This window comes from Giraffa tippelskirchi, chromosome 9, assembly GCF_054371585.1.
Source record: "Giraffa tippelskirchi isolate mGirTip1 chromosome 9, T2T-mGirTip1v1.2.pri, whole genome shotgun sequence".
NCBI classification, from domain to species: domain Eukaryota; kingdom Metazoa; phylum Chordata; class Mammalia; order Artiodactyla; family Giraffidae; genus Giraffa; species Giraffa tippelskirchi.
Genome location: NC_137283.1, coordinates 57,040,238 through 57,055,347, shown reverse-complemented (window position 1 = coordinate 57,055,347; position 15,110 = coordinate 57,040,238). Strand labels below are relative to the sequence as shown.

At 42.2% G+C, this 15,110-nt stretch overlaps 1 long non-coding RNA gene across 1 annotated transcript; it reads right to left on the bottom strand.

The window, feature by feature from the left end:
- Nucleotides 1-5,102: 5,102 nt before the first annotated feature.
- On the bottom strand, nucleotides 5,103-11,165 carry LOC145520332 (uncharacterized). Its single transcript, XR_014064415.1, has 2 exons — nucleotides 11,082-11,165; nucleotides 5,103-7,172 (listed from the first exon to the last, which is right to left on the bottom strand). It is a non-coding gene; the product is annotated as an uncharacterized LOC145520332 (long non-coding RNA).
- Nucleotides 11,166-15,110: the final 3,945 nt, after the last annotated feature.

The window sequence follows — 15,110 nt, the reverse complement described above, 5'->3', positions numbered from 1 at the left end:
GGTGGTGCAGAAGCAACCAGTTACTCACTGGACGAGGCAAGACTCTCAGACTGGGAATTGGAGAAGGCTCAGTAGAGCTGGGCCAGAAGGACTGGGCGTCAGCCAGGAGCAGCCAGGAGCCTGGAAAGGCAGAGGAGGGCCCCGCCCACCAGATGGGCGTGTGCTTTGAATTCCACAAGGCTCTGGTACCACTGAAGGGACTTTTGTTTGCTTGGTTTTGTTTACTTGTTCATTTTGGTGGGGAGATATATATATATGTATAATTTTCCATTTTCACTGTTTTAAATTGTGCCATTCAGTGGCATTAATTACAGTGTTGTGCAACCATCACCACTATCTACTTCTAAAACTTTTCCATCACCTCAAACAGAAACTCTGTCCCATGAAGCAATAGCTCCCCACTCTCCTTTGCTCCCAGCCCTCAGTAACCTTTCATCGACTTGGTGCCTCTATGAATTTGCCTAAGACAGGTAGTTCATGTAAGTGAAATAGTTTAGTATTTGCTTTTTATGTCCAGTTTATTTCATTTATGAATGTTTCAAAGATTTGCCCGTGTTAGCGAATGGATCAGAACTTCATCCTTTTGTGTGTGTGCGCTGAATATATCATGCTTTTGTTTTCATTTTGGTAAAACATACAGAATATAAAATTTACCATTTAACCATATGTTGAGTGCTCAGTAAGTGGTATTAAGTACATTCATGTTGTTGTGTAACCGTCACCATCCATCTTAAGAATTTTTTCATCTTCCCAAACTGAAATTCTGTCCCCATTAAACACTAACTTCCCCCACCTCCGACAGTTCTCCAGCCCCTGCCAACCCGCATGTCTGTCTCTATAAAATTGACTCCTCTTGGGACCGCATCTAAGTGAAATCAAACAGTGTTTGTTCTTTTGTGACAGCTTATTTCACTGAGCATAATGTCTTTTAGGGCCTTCCCTTGTGGCTCAGCTGGTAAAGAATCGGCCTGCAACGTGGGAGACCTGGGTTCGATCCCTAGGTTGGGAAGATCCCTGGAGAAGGGAACGACTACCCACTCCAGTATTCTGACTTGGAGAATTCCATGGACTGTGTAGTCACAAAGGGTCTGAAACAACTGAGTGACTTTCACTTTTAAGGTTTTTAAAAGCCTTTTTAAAAGCAACTTTCACTTTTAATGTCTTTTGAGGTTCATCCATGTGTCAGAATTTCATTCATTTTTACAGCAGAATATTGGTTTATCCATTGTTTATCCTCTCATTCTGTTTATCCATTCATCCACTGTTGGTTATTTGGGTGGTTTCCACCCCTTGGCTGCTGTGAATAGTGCTGCTATGAACAGTTGATGTCAAGTATCTACTCAGCTCCCTGCTTTTAATAGTTTGGGGTATATACCAGAAGTAGAATTGCTGGATCATAAGGTAATTCTATGTTCATTTCTTTGAGGAACCACCAAAGTGTTTTCCACAGTGACAGTACCGTTTCCCATTCCCACCAGCAGTACAAGGTGGCTCCAGGTCGTTTCCATCCTTGTAAGCACTTCATTTTCTGTTTTCATTCCTGTTTGATGGCTGAGTAACATTCCATTGAGTGTCTATATCACTGTTTATGTATTCATCATCTGTTGATAGACACTTGGGTCATTTCCACCTTTTGGCTGCTGCAAACAGTTCTCCAGTGAGCACTGGCCTGCACATATTTATTTTGAGTCTGTTTTCAATTACTTGGTTAATTGAATGGTAATTGAATTCCATTCCTCAGAATGGAATACCTGGGTCATACAGTAGTTCTATGTTTAACTTTTTGAGGAACCATCAAACTGTTTTCCACAGTGGCTGCACCATTTTACATTTCCAGGGATATTGCACAAGAGCTCCTCCCAGGTTGGGAGCAAGACTGGAAGAAAATAACCTTCCCCAAGCCATCTCCCTCCTGGCCTGCTGTAGTATTTTTCAGGGATTAGGAAATCAGTCCTCCTGTGTAAACTGTTTATTTCTGGGCTATTTCAGCACCATACCTGAGGGTTTCTTTTCTTTTTGGTGTCAGTATTTAATTCTGTAGTGATCTCCTCTCTCCTTAAGCCTAATGCAACCCACTGTATAAAATTGCTCAGAAATAAAAATTGCTAAGCAAAACAGATTTCCCCTATTCCAGCATGTTTCTGTCTTGTATTTTTTCTCCTGCTTGCATTTGGGGGAAGGGTTGGTGTCCTGGCTCTGTGATCATCAGGAAATCCCTGAAGTTTTCTGAACTTGTTGCTTTGTGGAGAATGTCGGGAGATGTGAAATCTGAGTTACTATTTTCAGAAGACTGTCTTGATACTTGGAATAAAAGAACTTGATTACATACTGTATTTTCACAATACTTCTGATATTCTTAGGTTTCGTGTTGCTCCATGGCATGTGGAATTTTCCTGAACCAAGGATTGAACGGGCAGATTCCTATCTACTGCACAACCAGGGAAATCACTCATTTTTAACTATTAGTATTTATTTTGTCTTGAATTTTCCTCCTATGGTGGATGTTGATAAAATCATCAAGGAAGCTTTTATTTGTTGCAGTTTATACACTTGGAGGCAGTGAGGCAGTCTTTTCAGTTCGGTCAAAGCCAGTAAATACCAGGCAGTTTTACCTTCATAAAGATAGTTTTACATATTCTTCATAATAATAAAATATGTATAATGTATACTTATACATATAGACTATAAGCACATTTTAAAGGTGATAACAATGTAAGAAAGCAGTGTTTTCTGGTTGGATTTTTTTCCTAGTGCACCAGCAGTTATTGCTTTGACTTTTTGGTTTGATCAATTTACAATAGGAAGAGGTGATAAAATTACCATATTTAGAAAATATTATATGAAAAAAGTATATATAGTAGAATATTAAGTTATAAGAATAAATCGTTAGCTGTTTTATATGTTATCATTTTCCTATAGACTGGAAATTTCCTTGCATCAATTAATGCTCACCTTTCATAAAGAGTTATATAATGCAGTACAAACCACAATTTATTAATATATTAGTTGCCTTGTCCTAGATTAGGAGGGCCTGAAATATTTTGTTTATGGACTCTGCCAACTCATTTGTATCTGTTTCTCAGAAGCACAGTTCCAGGACACAGGCTGAGTATCTCCAAGCCTGCCTGATAAAGTAAATTATCTAAAAGCAAACAATGTGTACAGTTGCTCTGATTCAGCATAATTTAGATTCTCTTTTGGCAAAGAAATAATAATAATGCTAAATAATGCTCTGCCACTTCTCAGCCACAGTCAATAGAGAGGTTTGAGCTCCGTGAGCAAATGACCATCCTTGCAAAGGCAGCAGCCTCTGGAGATGCTGGTTACCCTGTCTTTATGCCAGCTTTGCACAGCACGTTCATTTGCTAAATCAGGACTGATTTGTACTGTTGAAGTTTTAATTTGAAACAAAATGGAGAAATAAAAATTCAGATAGAGATGTAAAAAGAAAGGAAATTCTGCCAGTCACAGAAAGACAAAGACTGTATGGTCTACTTGCATGAGGTCCCTAAAGCAGTCAAATCCATAGAGACAGAAAGTAGGATGATGGGGTGGGGGGTTCCCAATGGTGGGGAGGGGGTGGGGAGATAGTGTTTAATGGGGACAGAGGCTCAGTTTGGGAAGATGAGAGAGCTCTGGAGGCGGATGGTGGTGATGCTGCAGAACAGTGTGAATGGACTTGATATCACTGAACTGTGTGCTGAAAAACAGTTGAGAAGGTAAATTTTACTTAGGTATATTTTACCCCAATAAAAAAAATTCAAAAAGAGAATGTAGTCCAAATCCCCAGAGCTTGGTACATTTAGACCCTGGCTCATTAAACAGAAATCTGCTTAGTTTTCGTTTAGTGAACACTGAGCCTTTTACTTTATTATTATTCTTTATAATTTTATTATTTTTTTAAAGTCTGTATTGAATTTGTTACACTATTGCTTCTATTTTCTGTTTTGGTTTTCTGGCCGTGAGGCATGTGGGATCTTAGCTCCCTGACCAGGAAGCGAACCTGCATCCCCGGCATTGGAAGGCGAAAGCTTAACCCACTAGGCCACCAGGGAAGTCCCGAGCCTTTTACTTTAAATGGTATAAATCAGCTTAAAACATAGGGAGGTGGACATTTAGACTTTTTTTTTTTTTTTGATGATTAAACCTTCCAGATTACAGTTACAGTCAGGCTTGGCTCAGATGCTGCAGATTCAGTGATGTTAGCACTCAAGGCGGTGACTTTTCCATGTGACACAGGGTGGGAACGTGGTCCCAGCCTATTCCCAGGCCACGTGGGATTAAAGCAGCAAGGAGTAGCAGAGAGAGATCTGGAAAGCCCCTCAGTACTTGGGGATTAAGCAACACACTTCTAAAGAACACATGGGTTAAAGAGGTCTCAGAGAAACTTTTAAATCTTTTGAATATACAAAGAATTCTTAAAATTCAGCCATAAGAAAAAGAACAGCTCGATTTAAAAATGACCCAACAGCTGAATAGGCACCTCACCAAAGGAGACATAGAGCTGGAAACGGTGAAGAGATGCTCAGTATCGTATGTCATCAGGGAACTGCGAACTAAAACAGTGGTGAGAGGACTTCCCTGGCGGTCCAGTGAATCAGACGCTGCCTTGCCATTCAGGGGACATGGATTTGATCCCTGGTCTGGGAAGATTCCCATGTGCTACGGGGCCCCTAAGCCTGTGCTGCCTCAACTCCTGAGCCCTCTTGTCTGAGCCTCTGCTCCGCAACCAGAGAAGCCATGGCCATGAGCAGTTTGTGCCTTGTGACGAAGAGAGTCCCTTGCCCTCCACACCTAGAGAACGCCTGCATGCAGCAACAAAGACCCAGCGCAGCTAGAAATAATACATTGATTAATAATAATAATACTCTGATGAGATACCACTACACACCTGTCAGAAAGGCCACAAATCAAAGACTGACAACGCTGGCGAGGATGTGGAACAACACCAGTTCTCACGTGCTGCTGGCAGGAAGGCAGTTTGGCAGAATCTTGCAGAAATAAACATACTCTTCCCATACGATCCAGCAGCAAGTCATGTGCCTGGTATTTCCCCGAAGGAGTTGAAAACATATGTCAACAGAAGAACCTGGACACAGACATTTATAGCATATTTGTTTATAATTGCCAAAACTTGGAAGCAACCACACATCCTTCAGTAAGCGAATGGATACACAAACTGTGGTACATTCGGTACCACAAAAGAGTGTTATTCGGCACTAAAAAGCAATGAGCTATCAAGCCATGAAAAGCTGTGAAGAAAAAGGAAATGCATATGACCAAGTGAAAGAAGCCAATCTGAAAAAGCTACAAAATGTAAGATTTCGACTCTATGGCACTCTGGAAAAGGCAAAAGTAGGAGAGAGTGAAATGAGTGCTGGCTGCCAGGATTTCCAGGGCAGGGGTGGGGGAACTCCGTACTCTCCACTCAAACTTACTCTGAACCTAAAGCTGCCCTAAAAAAAAAAAAAGAAGAAGTCTGCATTCAGTTAATGGTGATGGTTGCATGGCTCTGGGAAAGTACTAAAACTAATTGTATACTATAAAAGAGTGACTTTTATGGCATATCTGGATATTAAAAATGGCTCTATTCTTCCTACTTTATTCTCATAAAAGTCTTCAATTGATGGTAAGAGTGAATGAGATGGCAAGTTTTGAGGTATTTTGCCAAAATGATTAACTGACCACAAATGTTGAAGAAGCAGTACTTAGTCACAGAGTAAAAATGACCTGGCACAGTCTCCTTGTGAGGTCCTTAGGTTGTTTTCTGATGTTGTAATAATCATAACTAACAAATGGATAGCACTTCACAGTGTAAACAGTGCTTCTGACATAGATGATTCTAAAGTCACAGCCCTCTGGTGAGCCAAGTGTCAACATTCCCTATTAACGTTAAAACTATTGTATTAACGCCAGTTCTGGATATTCCACATTGTTTGCTGTATCATCATTGCAAAGGCAGCATAAAACCCATGCCAGTGACGTCACCGGAATGATGTTGGAAGGGACCTGGAAACAGGAAAGGCCTGTGGAAAATGCCTTGTCTTAGCAACTTTCTAGTGAGGTCTGAGAAATGCTGGCCCTCAGGCCCATGGGCAGTTGGGCAACCTCAGGAGTGCCTCATAGAGGGACAATAAAATCCTTGTTCACCCAGTGAGGATCCACTGCCAGGCACTGCTTATGTAAACCTCAGTTCCATATTGCTTCCCCTTGACCTTGGAGGGTCTACAGTTTAGAATCCTGTAATGAAACTAACACTTGTTTTTTCAAAAATTCGCTATGACTTGATTTTTCAGATTTCCTTTCTTCCCCCCACCTTGCAGATCTTAAACTACAGTTTTATTGTTTATGTCCCCTATGTAATAGGGACATATGTAAACATATGTCCCTATGTAAACTCAACTGTCCTTCATAGAAGAATGTACAAAGGTCTTAAAAGATTGTGGGAGGAAAAAGTAGGTAAGTGTCTGTGGTTAATACATGGAGGACCTTGAGGAGACTGTATTTGTCAGCCTCTAAGGAATCCACCATAAAGGATTTAACAGGGTCTCCAAGAGGAACCAGTGGAAGAAACTCTGGAAGAGCTAAAACCATTGGCGAATGTCCCCTAACCTCTGCAGCGGAGGGGTCTGTGGGCTCTGTTCAGCGGGGCCACTACTTGAGTGTCCTGGGATGATAATAGACTGGGAAAGGGAGTGTGAAAATGGCATAAAAGAGAAAATCAAAGACAAACCTTTGCCTGCAGTGGGGTCTCAGATCCCCTCAAGGCAGAAACATGCTTGGGTTGTTTGAGAGAGGCTTCCACCACTGTGTTATTCTTGCAATCTTCCAATCATGAAAGTGTGTAAGGTGCTGCGTGCGGATGTGTCGTGCACACACACACAGAGTCAGACTGCTACTCTGCACTTGAGATGCTGCCTGTGTCAAAAAGACCTGCCACCTACGCTGAATTTTTCAAGCATACACTGCATTCGGGGGTGGACATCTCCACAGCCCCTTCTGTGAGCAGCCCGGCAGACAGCGGTCCTCCTTAGCAGCTCAGGGTTTCACGGGACTCCCACACCGGCTCCACCGTTTTTGTCACATCCACCATCCTTGTGACTGTTCACGCTTGTGTGCTTCCTCTGCTCTCGTTCAGGCTTCCCTGGTGGCTCAGATGGTAACGAATCCGCCTGCAGCGCAGGAGACCCAGGTTTGATCCCTGGGTCAGGAAGATCCTCTGGAGAAAGGAATGGCAACCCACTCCAGTGTTCCCGTCTGTAGAGTTCCACGGACAGAGGAACCTGGTGAGCTACAGTCTGTGGGGTCGCAAGGAGTCGGACATGACTGAGCAACTAACACACACTATCGGCTCGCATTTACTTCATTGTATTTTTAGGTTGACTCACATTTTATTCTTATTTAAAATGAGCTTTCAGAAGCAACCTAAGTGTCTTTTGGTAGATGATTGGATAAGGAAATTATGTACCCATAAACAACAGAATATTATTCAGTCATTAAAAAAGAGAAGGAAATTCTGCCGTTTGTAACAACATGAATGGACTTTGAGGGCATTATGCTCAGTGAAATAAATCATAGAAAGACAGTTACTGTATGAGCTCTCATATGTAAAGTTAAAAAATAATTGAGCTCATGGAAACAGAGAACACATTGGGGGTTGCTGGGTTTGTGGGGAGCAGGTCGGTGAGAATCGGTGAAGCTGTCAAAAGGTGCAAACTTCCAATTATAAAATAAATGTCCTGGGAACATAATGTATAGCATGTTGATACAGTTAAAGATGCATGTGTGTTCAGTCGTGTCTTGCTTTTTGCAACCCCATGGATCGCAGCCCACTAGGCTTCTCTGTCCATGGGATTTTTCAGGCAAGAATACTGGAATGGGTTGCCATCTCCTCTTATAGGGGATCTTCCCAACCCAGGGATCGAACCCACTTCTCCCACATCTCCTGTCTTGCAGGCAGGGGATTTTTTCTGCTAGCCATTGGAGAAACCCTATAGTTAATGATACTGCATCGCATATTTGAAAGTCGTTGAAAGAATGTCTTTTTTTTTTTTTAATTTTGGCTTTGCCATGTGGCATTTGGAATCTTAGTTCCCTGACCAGGGATGGAACCTGCACCGCTTAACCACTGGACCACCGGCGGAGGGTCCTGATAAGTCTTTTTAATTTTTGGTAAGAATTAAAAAATTTTTTTATTGAAGTATAATTGATGTACTATCTTGTATCAGTTTCAGGTATACAGTAAAGTGATTCAGTTATACATATATATTTTTTTTTTTTCAGATTTTTTTCCCATACAGGTTATTACAAAGTATTAATAATAATTCCCTGTGCTATGCAGTAGGTCCTTGTTGACTGTCTATTATACATATACAGTAGTGCATATATGTTAATCCCAAATTTCTGATTTATCCCTCCAAGAGAACAGATCTTAAAAGTCTCATCACAAGAAAAAAATGAGTAACTGTGGTGATGGATGCTAACTAGACTTTTGTGGTGATCATTTTCCAATATATACAAATATCGAATTATTATGATGTACACCTGAAACCAGTATAATGTTATATGTCAATTATCCCTGTAAACACAATATGCAGAGTCTGCAACTTTCTCTCAGGTGGTTCTGCCAGAAAATAAAATATGTGTGTATGTCTAAAAAAGACAAAAAGAGCAGACTCTACTACACAAGTGAGAAAACACTCTAACTTGTATATTATGTTCTCACAATAAAGTGATCACATCTGGGATGGCCACTTGACCTAGGCGCCCCTCGTTCTGAAAGGGGAGGCACAGTGTCACAGAGGAGTTACGTGCTGAGACCTCTCTTCAGCGCTGGAAGGAATGAAAAAGGCGTGAGAGCAGACTTGATTACCATGCGACCCACTTGTAGTTGATGCCCAGTCATATATCATGTAAAAGCACCCAGGCATCTCACCTGTGAAAAACAGTTGGTCAGGATGCTAATGCCTCCTACTTAAATATCCAGATCCTGGGACCTCCCTGGTGGCCCAGTGGCTAATACTTCGTGCTCCCAGTGCAAAAGGCCCGGGTTCAATCCCTGGTGAGGGAACCAGGTCCCACATGCTGCAATGAAGCTAGAAGACCCCGTGTGCCACAAGTAAGACCTGGCACAGCTGAATAAATAAATCAGCCAGCTACTTTTATTTGAAAAACATTTCTAGAGCCTATCTAGGGAGGTCGTGCTAGAATCTATAAGGTTCCTAAACCTCATAGGTTCAAATAATAAGATGACAACTAAATAACGTAGCAAAGGTGGAACTGCCCAGCAGAGTGTGGTACATGATCCTCTCACTCTAAATTACTGAATTTTTATTATTTTATGAAGTACTATGTAAATGAGGTTATTATTATCCTAGCATACTAAATGACATCCTAGGCCCTGATGGAATGGGCTGGTCAGCCTTGAAGAGAGAAAAAAGTGGCCCTGGTTGACTCAGGAAGTCCCAAGGAAACTAGATGTGGTTGGGGAGTGTCCAGAAAGAAGAAGTCAGGAAACACAGGGACAATCAAATTCACCACCCATTTCAGTTTGGTCCAGAGCCGTCTCTGAATGCTGTGCCCCCCAAAGCAAACTTCATTTTGTATAAATCTTCAGCATCAGTAGCTTTTAGAGTCAGTTTTAGTCCCCTGCGGAGAAGGCAATGGCACCCCACTCCAGTACTCTTGCCTGGAAAATCCCATGGATGGAGGAGCCCGGTAGGCTGCAGTCCATGGGGTCGCTAAGAGTCGGACACGACTGAGAGACTTCACTTTCACTTTTCCCTTTCATGCACTGGAGAAGGAAATGGCAACCCACTCCAGTGTTCTTGCCTGGAGAATCCCAGGGACAGGGGAGCCTGGTGCACTGCCGTCTATGGGGTCGCACAGAGTCGGACTCGACTGAAGCGACTTAGCAGCAGCAGCAGCAGTTAGTCCCCTGAGAACTCTTATTACATCAAATAAGGAAACCAACCCCTAAACAAAAGGAAAAATTACTTCCGATCACTCTTCAAGTGCAATAGAAATGCTATGATTACTTATTCAAGTGTCCAAAATATTTCCGTTATTTGTAATAAATCAGTGTAGAAAAAAGAATTCCATGACATGTGTGAGGCCAAAAATAACTGATCTTAATCTCAGTTTACCTTGATAAAACATGGTGGAATTTGCAAAGCATTTTCACTTATTTTATCTATTTGAGCTTCACCACAGATCTTTGAGTGGGTTTCCCAGGTGGTGCTAGTGATAAAGAATCTGCCTCCAATGCAGGAGACCCGGGTTCAATCCCTGGGTTGGGAAGATCCCCTGCAGGAGGGCATGGCAACCCACTCCAGTATTCTTGTCTGGAGAATCCTATGGACAGAGCAGCCTGGCGGGCTGCAGTCCATGGGGTTGCAAAGAGTCAGACACGACTGAAGTGACTTAGCATAATGTGCATGCTGCTACTAAGTTGCTTCAGTTGTGTCCAACTCTGTGCGACCTCATAGAGGGCAGCCCACCAGGCTCCGCTGTCCCTGGGATTCTTCAGGCAAGAACACTGGAGTGGGTTGCCATTTCCTTCTCCAATGCATGAAAGGGAAAAGTGAAAGTGAAGTTGCCTAGTCATGTCCGACTCTTCTCGACCCCATGGAGTGCAGCCTACCAGGCTCCTCTGTCCATAGGATTTTCCAGGCAGGAGTACTGGAGTGGGTTGCCATGTGCATAAGAGAAACTAATCAAGATAATTTTGTTCAATGAATGCTTTATAGGGTAATTAACTGAAAGGCAAGCTGACTTTGGACTTGTTAACCCAGCTCTGCAGACCATTGCACTGCGGGTACTATGCCCAGCCAGGACTCCAGTGCAGTTGGGAGAGACTGCTCGCTGAGCTCAGAAGGAGAGTGCAGGCTGTGCCAGCTCATCTAGTGCACAGCTTCATGGCCAGGACTGCAGGAGCATGGCCTCCACTCCTGCCAAGGCAGGAAGAGTAAGAGGCTGAGCGATGAAACAGTTAGAAAAGCCCTCCCTGACACCTGAGATAGCACTGGCTTGGGCTTGTCCAGAAGCTGTTTCCCCATCAAAGTCACTTGGAGAGCACTGACCGTACCAGAATCATCAGCATTCTTGGTGACTGGCTGGAGGGTGAGTCAGGCTTCTAAGCTGGCTGCAGCGCTGGGGAGAACGGCAGCATACGGAAGGAAGTACAGCATGAAGTCAGCAGTTTTCCGGGGCAGGTCGAAATGCTGAAAAGCAGGGGTTTGTGACTCAACGTGCGTCCAAATGCCTCCTCTGAATGAGGCAAAAACGTAAGGATGCCTGGCATTTGCCCTGCAGCAGGCAGAGGCTGTGATGCTCTCTGCCGTTAAAGCATATTGTTGGCATGTAACAGAGGCAAAGGAAATGCTACAGAGCATGGTGGGGGTGAGGGGGCACGTGTAGCCGTCTCCCCAAGTTCAGTGTAGGCAGCCTGAATGAACCCCTCTGTCCTTGCATCAGTATCCAAATCCATGTTTCAGATGTTCTTTATCAATTCCCAGTCTTTATGTCATGTTGAGAAACAATGATCACCAAACTGTCAACAAACAGCCTCGTATAACTGACAAAGGACTAGTACACAGAAAATAGAATTCTTTCAAGTCTAGAAGAGAAGGGCAACAAGAAAATAGCAAAAATGAGCAAAATCAGCCATTCTCACAGGAGGAAACTTGAATAGCCTACAAACACATGAAGGGTGTCCAACCTCACTGTGATGGGGAGACACTATATGAAGAGGACAACAAACTGAGTGAAAATTACGTGCACACAAAAACCTTTTCATAAATGTGCCAGCAGCTTTATTTGTGATAGTCGGAGATTGTGTAACCAGAAGAGTCAGGGGGTCCCTGGAGATCTCTTCAAGAAAATTAGAGATACCAAGGGAACATTTTGTGCAAAGATGGGCACAATAAAGGACAGAAATGGTGTGGACCTAACAGAAGCAGAAGATATTAAGAAGAAATGGCAAGAATACACAGAAGAATTATACAAAAAAGATCTTCATGACCCAGATAACCACGATGGTGTGATCACTTACTTAGAGCCAGACATCCTGGAACGCGAAGTCAAGTGGGCCTTAGGAACATCATTACAAACAAAGCTAGTGGAAGTGATAGAATTGCAGCTGAGCTATTTCAAATCCTGAAAGATGGTGCTGTTAAAGTGCTACACTCAATATGCCAGCAATTTTGGAAAACTCAGCAGTGGCCGCAGGACTGGAAAAGGTCAGTTTTCATTCCAATCCCAAAGAAACGCAATGCCAAAACATGTTCAAACTATCACACAATTGCACTCATTTCACATGCTAGCAAAGTAATGCTCAAAATTCTCCAAGCCAGGCGTCAACAGTACGTGAACCAAAAACTTCCTGATATTCAAGCTGGATTTAGAAAAGGCAGAGGAACCAGAGATCAAAATGCCAACATCTGTTGGGTCACATAAAAAGCAAGAGAATTCCAGAAAAACATCTATTTCTGTTTCATTGACTACGCCAAAGCCTTTGACTGTGTGGATCACAACAAACTGTGGAAAATTCTTAAAGAGATGGGAATACCAGACCACCTTACCTGTCTCCTGAGAAATCCGTATGCAGGTCAAGAAGCAACAGTTAGAACCGGACATGTAACAAAGGACTGGTTCCAAACTGGGAAAGGAGTACATCAAGGTTGTATATTGTCACCCTGCTTATTTAACTTATAGGCAGAGCACATCATGTGAAATTCTGGGCTGGATGAAGCACAAGCTGGAATCAAGACTGCCAGGAGAAATATCAATAACCTCAGATACACCAAAGAGTTGATGCTTTTGAACTGTGGTGTTGGAAAAGACTCTTAAGAGTTCCTTGGACTGCAAAGAGATCCAACCAGTCCATCCTAAAGGAAATCAGTCCTGAATATTCATTGGAAGGACTGATGCTGAAGCTGAAACTCCAATACTTTGGCCACCTGATGCGAAAAACTGACTCCTTGGAAAAGACCCTGATGCTGGGCAAGATTGAAGGTGGGAGGAAAGGGGGACGACCAAGGATGAGATGGTTGGATGGCATCACCGACTCAATGGACATGAGTTTGAGCAAGCTCCAGGAGTTGGTGATGGAGAGGGAAGCCTGGTGTGCTGCAGTCCGTGGGGTCACAAAGAATCGGACATGACTGAGCGACTGAACTGAGCTAAACTGGTGGCTCAGACGGTAGAGAATCTGCCTGCAATGCTGGAGACCTGTGTTGGATCCCTGGGTTGGGAAGATCCCCTGGAGAAGGGAATGGCTGCCCACTCCAGTATTCTGGCCTGCAGAAGTCCATGGACAGAGGAGCCCGGGAGGCTACAGTCCAGGGGTTGCAAAGAGTTGGACATCACTGAGCGACTTTGACTTCACTTCACTTCACATATCTGTAATACATGGCACTGAAAAAAAAATGAACTAAGAAAGAATACAGATATAAGTGTGTATATATGTTTTTGTGGATAGAGATCTCAGAAACATAATATTAAATTTAAAAAGCTAGATAAAGATTGATATTTATTCTTTCAGCAACCATTTGGCTGCTTCTCAAGTATAGGGAGCCATTCTAGGAGTTGGAAGTAAAGCAGAAAACAGAGCAAGACAAAGCCCCTGCCTTGCAGATCTTACGTACTTGTGAAAAAGTGAAACTGAAAGTCGCTCAGTCGTATCCAGGCCTTACGTTCTTGTAAGGGAAGGCAAATAAGTTAGCAGATAGATATGATACTATTTATGTAAATTTTAATTGTGCATGTATTGTTTGATATATATAAACCATATATAAAAATTATATCATATAATTAAATACTTCATATTATAGATTATATGTAAATTTTATCTAATTTGTACACATGATTCATAGTATGTTATAGAATGTATAATACAATATTTTAAAATTTACATATTTAGAAAAATTTTATATTTGAATAGTCTGCCCAAGTTTATACATTTAATGTAGACATACATTTATTTTTATAGTATAAAAAATGAGCCAAAGAATATATCATTTGTTTGATTTTGGAATGAAGAGAAAGGAAGTGGGGCTTGGGGTAGGGATGGTTCAAGGGAACAACAGCTGTTATCTGTTGTATCTTCGATACCTGAAAGCCTTTCTTCAGCCTGGTGTAAATTCACACGTTTTCTTCTGTAGTAACAATACATAATTAGAGGATGTTTTTATAGTCCTTATGAAAATGTAGAGTCTGAAGTTCATGTCTCTTAAATTGGAGCCTGAGTACATTTCTCAAAGTTGACAAGTTGACAATTGATTCATCCTTGCCAAACTCATAAATGACTAATTCATAAACTAGAATGGCTATTTGTGTTGACGTGCACAGAAAAGGGCTGGAGACCCAACAATCAAGGGTGTGGTATAGATTTGGGCCCCCCTTCTCTTCCCTCCACTGTGATTCACTGCACTCATCAGGCATAAGCGCAGCTGACAGCCTCTGTGACACGTGGGGGACATCTAGGTTGCTTCCATGTTCTGGCTATTGTAAACAGTGAACAGCATTATCTTTTATGATTTGAAATAACTCAGCTGGAATTTAGGATTTGAACTAGCTCAGCTGGAACACCTCCACTAGCTTTGTTTGTCGTGATGCTTCCTAAGGCCCACTTGACTTCACACTCCAAGATGTCTGGCTCTAGGTGAGTGATCACACCATCGAGGTTATCTGGGTTACTGTGATCTTTTATGTATAGTTCTTCCGTGTATTTTTGCCACCTCTTCTTTTTTTTTTTAATTTTATATTTATTTATTGGTTGTGCCAGGTCTTAGTTGTGGCATGCAAACTCTTACTTGCAGCATGTGGGATTTAGTTTCCTGACCAGGAATTGAACCCATGCCCCCCTGCATTTGGAGCATGGAGTCTTAGCCACTGGACCACCAGGGAAGTCCCCACCTCTTCTTAATATCTTCTGCTTCTGTTAGGTCCATATCATTTCTGTCCTTTATTGATATGAAATTACTTTTTTAAGTAAGCGCATCTACTTTTCTTTTAGGAAGAAAAAAAACAATGGTGGTTTTATTTTGAAACTTTTAAAACTTATTTGCAAATAAAGGTTTTCTTTTACCAGTTAGTTTGCAGAAGTAGAA